This window comes from Rhinopithecus bieti, unplaced genomic scaffold, assembly GCF_001698545.2.
Source record: "Rhinopithecus bieti isolate Rb0 unplaced genomic scaffold, ASM169854v2 scaffold_2432, whole genome shotgun sequence".
In the NCBI taxonomy this organism is placed as follows: domain Eukaryota; kingdom Metazoa; phylum Chordata; class Mammalia; order Primates; family Cercopithecidae; genus Rhinopithecus; species Rhinopithecus bieti.
In genome coordinates this window covers 95,106-101,496 of record NW_016804136.1, presented here as the reverse complement: position 1 = coordinate 101,496, position 6,391 = coordinate 95,106, and the positions used below count along the sequence as shown (strand labels likewise).

Here is a 6,391-nt window from a genome sequence, read left to right as displayed (position 1 = left end):
TTTTTTTAAATAGAAATGCTTACCTAGGTTGTCTTGGAACACTCAGGCTGAGAGCAACTAATATTTCTGAAAGTCAAAAGAGATAAACCCAGTATATGGCAGCCCTCCAGATGATTGTCCATGCTGAATAAGGGTGCTAAAAAGGTAAGGTAAACAGAGTTTTTGACGGTCTCTCAGAGATAAAGGTAGGAAAATTAGAGTTTCAGGGCTTATCAAGAACAGAGGACACCAGTAACACCCCTCCAAAATTACTTGTGATTCCAAACGCATCTATGCTAGAAATAAGCATAAGTCTGACACGGACTAGTCCACACAGGCCTGAAACCAATCAAATCAATCACTGATTAGATTAAGGCAGTCTTTGCCCTAGCTGCGAAAACAAAAAAGCAATCTTCTTTGGAGGAAGATACTATTCATAGTGTCTCATTTTCTCTTCACATTTTTAATGTATTCCAGAACTCAATACAACGAGGTATACAGGGAGTGAAGAATTGCCCCCCAAATCAAAAAAATGTAAAGGAAACAGAAACTGAACTAGAAGGTGATTTACATGGTAAAGTTAACAGGTGTGGACTTTAAAATAACTATGAGCAACATATTTACAGAATGAATATGATATTTATCAGTAGAAATTTGGAAACTATAAATATCAAATGGACATTCTAGAACTAAAAACATACAATAATGGGAATTACAAACTCGATTAATGGTTTTAATATAAGATTTACAGCTAACAAGAAAACTAGTTAACTGAGAGATAAGTCAGAAGAAAATATTTAAGTTAAAGAACAAAGAAACAAAAGGATGTAAAGTATTAAAAAGTATGTATGAGACTTATGATATATACACTTGGAATATTAAAAGGAATGAAGAGAGACTAGTTCAGAAGCAATAACTAATGAGATAATGGTCAGAATTTTCACATGACAAAGAAAAACATCAGGCCACAATAACAGTAGACCCAAAGCAAAATAAAAAGTAAACAAAAGCTAGGTACATAATAGTAAAACTTCTGGAAATTCAAAACAAAGAGAAGATATTTAAAAGAGCCAGAGGAAAAGGACGGATTTTTTTTCAAAATAGAAAAAATAAGACCAACTTTGATTTCTGCTGACTTCTCTACAGAAATAATAAAGCAATGGAATGACATCTTCAAATTGGTGAAAGACTATAGATACCTTAAATTTTGCACTAAATGAAAATTTTCTTCAAATTTCAGGCAAAATAAAGGAATGTTCAAACATAAAAACTAAGGGACTATGTTATCATCCACCTGACAGTGAAGAAAACATTAAAGGCTTTTTTTCAAGCAGAAGGAAAACTATCCCAGATGGAAGTTCATAATTTTAGAAAAGAAAGATGACCGAAAAGATTACATTTGTGGGCCAATAAAAATAAATATTGACCATATAGAATAGTAATATGTAGCTTAAACTATTTAAAGAATTAAAATTCATGACCATAATAATAATGCATAAAATGAAAGGAAGTAAATGGAGTTGAAGAGTTCTGAAGTTTTTTGTTTTCCTGGGAACTTGAAAAGTACTAAATTTAATAAGATTGTAATAGGTGAAAAATGTATCATTATCTGCAGTTACCATTAAAATGATAAAATAATGATTTTAGATAAGTAAAATCTAATAGAAGAATGAAATAACAAATTCTTTTACATTTTAATCATTGGTGCATATGGAATTAATTTTAGGGTAAGGAAGAGATGGGGAGGTAACTTTCTGTGCTTACTTTTAAAATGACTTGTGAGCTACCAAAAGTTTTTGAAGCCAGACAGACTCAAGGTGACCTCTGTATCTGCCACTTCTTATTTGTATAGTTGGGGCAGTTTACCAACATTCCTGAGTCTCAGTTTCTTCTTTGTGCATTATAAAAAACATTAACTTGAGTTGTTGCTAAGATTAGAAATAACGTATATAAAGCACTTAGCATGGCATCTGGCACACTGTGGGTTCCCAATCAAGGCTGTAACTACTATTGACTATTGACCCCTGGTAAAACAGGTAAATTTATCAGATTTACTGCACCAAGAAAAAATACTGCCTTGACAGAGTCATGGGAAATTAGGGCAGGGTATTTATAGGGTTTTAAAGTCTGAAAGGGGTAACTTTAAGGTAGGTCTTGCAGGGTTGGAACTGGTTAGGGCTGAGTCGAGTTTATGACATAACAGCTTTAGTTTGATGGTAATAGTGAGAAGAGAGGCTGGAAGTAAGTCTTGATGAGGAACCTGTTTTGACGAGTTAGCTGATTGATTGGCAAACAGACTTAACCTCCAGGTGTTGTATTTTCTGGAGCAAGCCAGCAAGTCATTTATTCTTGGTCCTAGTATTATTTAGTATAGAATTGGGGAATTATGTCCATTCAGTCCCAGTATTGTATACACAAAGGGAATTACGATAGTTTTAGTTATCACTTCTCTTATTGTTAGGTAGGCATTACTTTTAATATATGAATTAAACAGCTGTAGACGAAGTCCCTGCAGAAAGTGATAGGGTGCTTAATGAGAATAGTACTCTGTGATTACACTGGCTTTTCTAATGATAATTTGCCTTTCGTGGCTTCTTCTGCTCAGTGAACTCAACTGGAGCGCACACCAGTTCCTGACTCTCTGGGTACAAAAAGGAGTAATCTCGGCCGGACGCGGTGGCTCACGCCTGTGATCCCAGCACTTTGGGAGGCCGAGGAGGGTGGATCACCTGAGGTCAGGAGGTTGAGACCAGCCTGACCAATATGGCAAAACCCCGTCTCTACTAAAAAATACAAAAATTAGCCGGGTGTGTTGGAAGCTGAAGTAGGAGAATTGCTTGAACCCAAGAGACAGAGGTTGCAGTGAGCCGACATAGTGGAACTGCACTGCAGCCAGGGGGACAGAGTGGGACTCTATCTCAAAAAAAAAAAAAAAAAAAAAAAAGGTAGTAATCTCTCAATTAGATGAAATTGAACTTAACACATTCACATATTTGAACCATTCTTTGCTCCTCTCCTGATGCAGTCACTGAAATTTGCCCAGGGATATTATTTTATCATTTGGCTATCATTCCTTGGAATAAATGTTTTGGTCTACTAAAACCCAGGAATTATTATTTTATTTTATGAGTTTCTTACCTTCCTCTGCGATTTAAAAACCATTTAGAGACCTAATCCTTCAGTAAATGTATTAATCATAAACAATGTAAGGAGGGTTAAATCCTCATGGGCTTGTGAAAAGAGCTATTGATACATTCTGCAAGATTTCAAGTCTAAGCTCTGGAAAAGTGTAAAAGTTTTCGTTTGTTCATTTTTTGCATTGAATTTATTTGAAAGCAAGGTTCTAATGAGAGGGTTTGAGTAACCATCTACCAACCTAATTCCTGAAAGAGTGTATCTTATCTGTGATATGCCCCAAAGAAGATGATATTAGAAATAATCTCTTAACATTTACCGATGACATATTCTCAAGGTTGATGAGAGATCAATGTGATGTGAATGTTTCATAGTTGGATCTACCTGGCACTGAAAGAAGTGACTTGCGGGTAGGTAACTTGTGTTTGCTAGCAAGAAAATGGGTGCGTAAAATAAATAGAAAATCTTACTATTCTCCCTACTGTCAGTCTCCGGGAAGATGAATGGCAGTGGTTGAATTTGTTTCTGTTTTGCTAGTAGACTATAGCTAACTGTCAAGAACAGTACCCTCAGGGCGAATATGAGTGATTAAACTGTTTTTAGCTTTTAATAATGTTGTGTTTGGGCATATTCTGTCAATTTTAAAACTTGAAATAAACAAATTTAATGAACTGATTGAATTTGGTGTTGTGTGGGCCTAATTAGATCCAAAGAACACCAACGGGCATTTTCTTTTTTTTTTTCATGAAAGATAATTATAGTATCTAATATTTATTGAGCACTTAGGATGTGCCAGGAATTCTGATTTAGATAATTTTCTTATTTAATCCTTACAGCAGCCTTATGAAACAGGTTCTGTTTGTAACCGATCTTTTTTTTTTTTTAGTGGAAAATACTTATTTATTTATTTATTTATTTATTTTTGAAAGAATCACTGTTATAATAACTTTAATTTATCGTGCATTTTACAGAAGTCTATGAACGATTTTTAAAAAGCACCTCCTTACCCCATATCACGTTTCTCTGACAGGTGTTAAGGTAGGCAATGAGTATGTCAACAGCTTGAACATCAGCGTCTTGCAAGGACTTCAGACCAACCAGCCACTCGCCAAAAATCTTGGCAGCTTTTTTACCTTGTTTTTAATACAATGGTATATCCACTCTGATGGCAAACCTGTCCAGTCACATCTCCACAACATGCTTTGCAAAATCAGTGATTATCAAATTAGTTAGCTTTGGCACAGAGCTGTGCTCGCTTGCCCGTGGCAGCCTGGAAGCCGGTTTTGATACTGGCAACAGAACATCTAGAATGACAAGTTTCACACTGTAGGAAATAGAGTCGCGTGTCCTATTGTAGGATTGTGTCCAGTGATCGGCATGTGTGACAAGTGACATATTCCTTGATATATCCTCTCAAGACATTTTCTGTTTCTGTTGGAATCTTCCTTTGATTACAAGTTGGTTATTACCATCTACAGAACCACTTGTACCCAATTCAGCCAACAAAAATGCAAGGAGATGTTTGGGCTGACGATGTAATAGTTTAGAGATATCTGTAAGTTGACAAAAGAAGTTCTCTTGGTTCCTACTTGGACAACCTGTGGAGGTTTCATGACAAATTTCCTTTTCTTCCCAGCAACCATATCTGGATTCTTTTCTCTCAAGATGTTGAACACTCGATTCAGCAGCTCCTCCTATGTGTAGTCTCTTTCTGAGCCTGCCCAAGTAGGGCCTGTCTGATTACTGAATGAGATACCATCATCTTTTTTGCTGTCTTCATCTTCTAGAGCTTCATCTTTCTCTAATATTTTATCCTTATCTGGGAACTTAACATTCTTCTTTTCTTCTTTTTATTGCCAAGCATAATGTCAAGGTCATCCTCTGGTTCAGTTGGTTCTTGAACATCACTTTCAATCTTAAGATCCTTTACACCTTCAGCTTCATCAATATTAAATACCTTTTTAGGTTTTTTCTTCATTTTCTTTTGATTAAAGAAGTTCAAGTCATCTAGAGCATCAGAAGCATCTTTTTTCCTAGTGTTCCCTTCATCAGCTTCCAAATCTTTGTCCTCAGTTGGCTCTGGCTCCACTTCTTTTGTTTCTGAAGGCTGGGTTTCCTCTGTTTGGGTATCCCCTTCCTCATCTAACATAAAAGGTTTCTTCTTCTTTTTCTTCTTGCTCATAGTAAGATAAAAAATCATAGGCCAGACACCTGATAGAGTAGAAATTGCAGGAGGCTGGGGGTGGTAACTCACGCCTGTAATCCCAGTACTTTGGGAGGCTGAGGAGGGCGGATCACGAGGTCAGGAGATCAAGACCATACTGGCTAACATGGTAAAACTCCGTCTCTCGTCCCCAGACATGGCTGCGGCTCAAGTGGGCTCAGCACGGATGGGAAGTCAGACGGGTCAGCCCCAGGCCCCGGCAGCAGCGCTGCTCCTGCCGATACCTCTCCCACCACCGCACTAGGCTCTTGCATCAGCTAAAGGGAACGACACCCCGCCCTCTCCTCCAAGCGTTGGAAATGCCTATTTTTATTTTTTTAAATTATACTTTATCTTCTAGGGTACAAGTGCACAACGTGCAGGTTTGTTACATATGTAGACATGTGCCATGTTGGTGTGCTGCACCCATTAACTCATCATTTACATTAGGTGTATCTCCTAATGCTATCCCTCCCTCCTCTCCTGACCCCACAACAGGCCCCGATGTGTGATGTTCCCCTTCCTGTGTCCAATTGTTCTCATTGTTCAGTTCCCACCTATGAGTGAGAACATGCGGTGTTTGGTTTTCTGTCCTTGCAATAGTTTGCTGAGAATAGTGGTTTCCAGCTGCATGTATGTCCCTACAAAGGACATGAACTCATCCTTTTTTATGGCTGCATAGTATTCCATGGTGTATATATGCCACATTTGTTTAATCCAGTCTGTCACTGATGGACATTTGGGTTGGTTCCAAGTCTGCTATTGTGAATAGTGCTGCAACAAACATACGTGTGCATGTGTCTTTATAGCAGCATGATTTATAATCCTTTGGGTATATACCCAGTAATGGGATGGCTGGGTCAAATGGTATTTCGAGTTCTAGATCCTTGAGGAATTGCCACACTGTCTTCCACAATGGTTGAACTAGTTTACAGTCCCACCAACAGTGTAAAAGTGTTCCTATTTCTCCACATCCTCTCCAGCACCTGTTGTTTCCTGACTTTTTAATGATTGCCTTTCTAACTGGTGTGAGATGGTATCTCATTGTGGTTTTGATTTGCATTTCTCTGATGG

General features: G+C 37.6%; 1 pseudogene; it reads right to left on the bottom strand.

Annotated features, from left to right (window-relative positions):
- Positions 1-4,339: 4,339 nt before the first annotated feature.
- LOC108524670 (eukaryotic translation initiation factor 2 subunit 2 pseudogene) lies at positions 4,340-5,314 on the bottom strand (annotated as a pseudogene).
- Between the last annotated feature and the right edge of the window lie 1,077 nt (positions 5,315-6,391).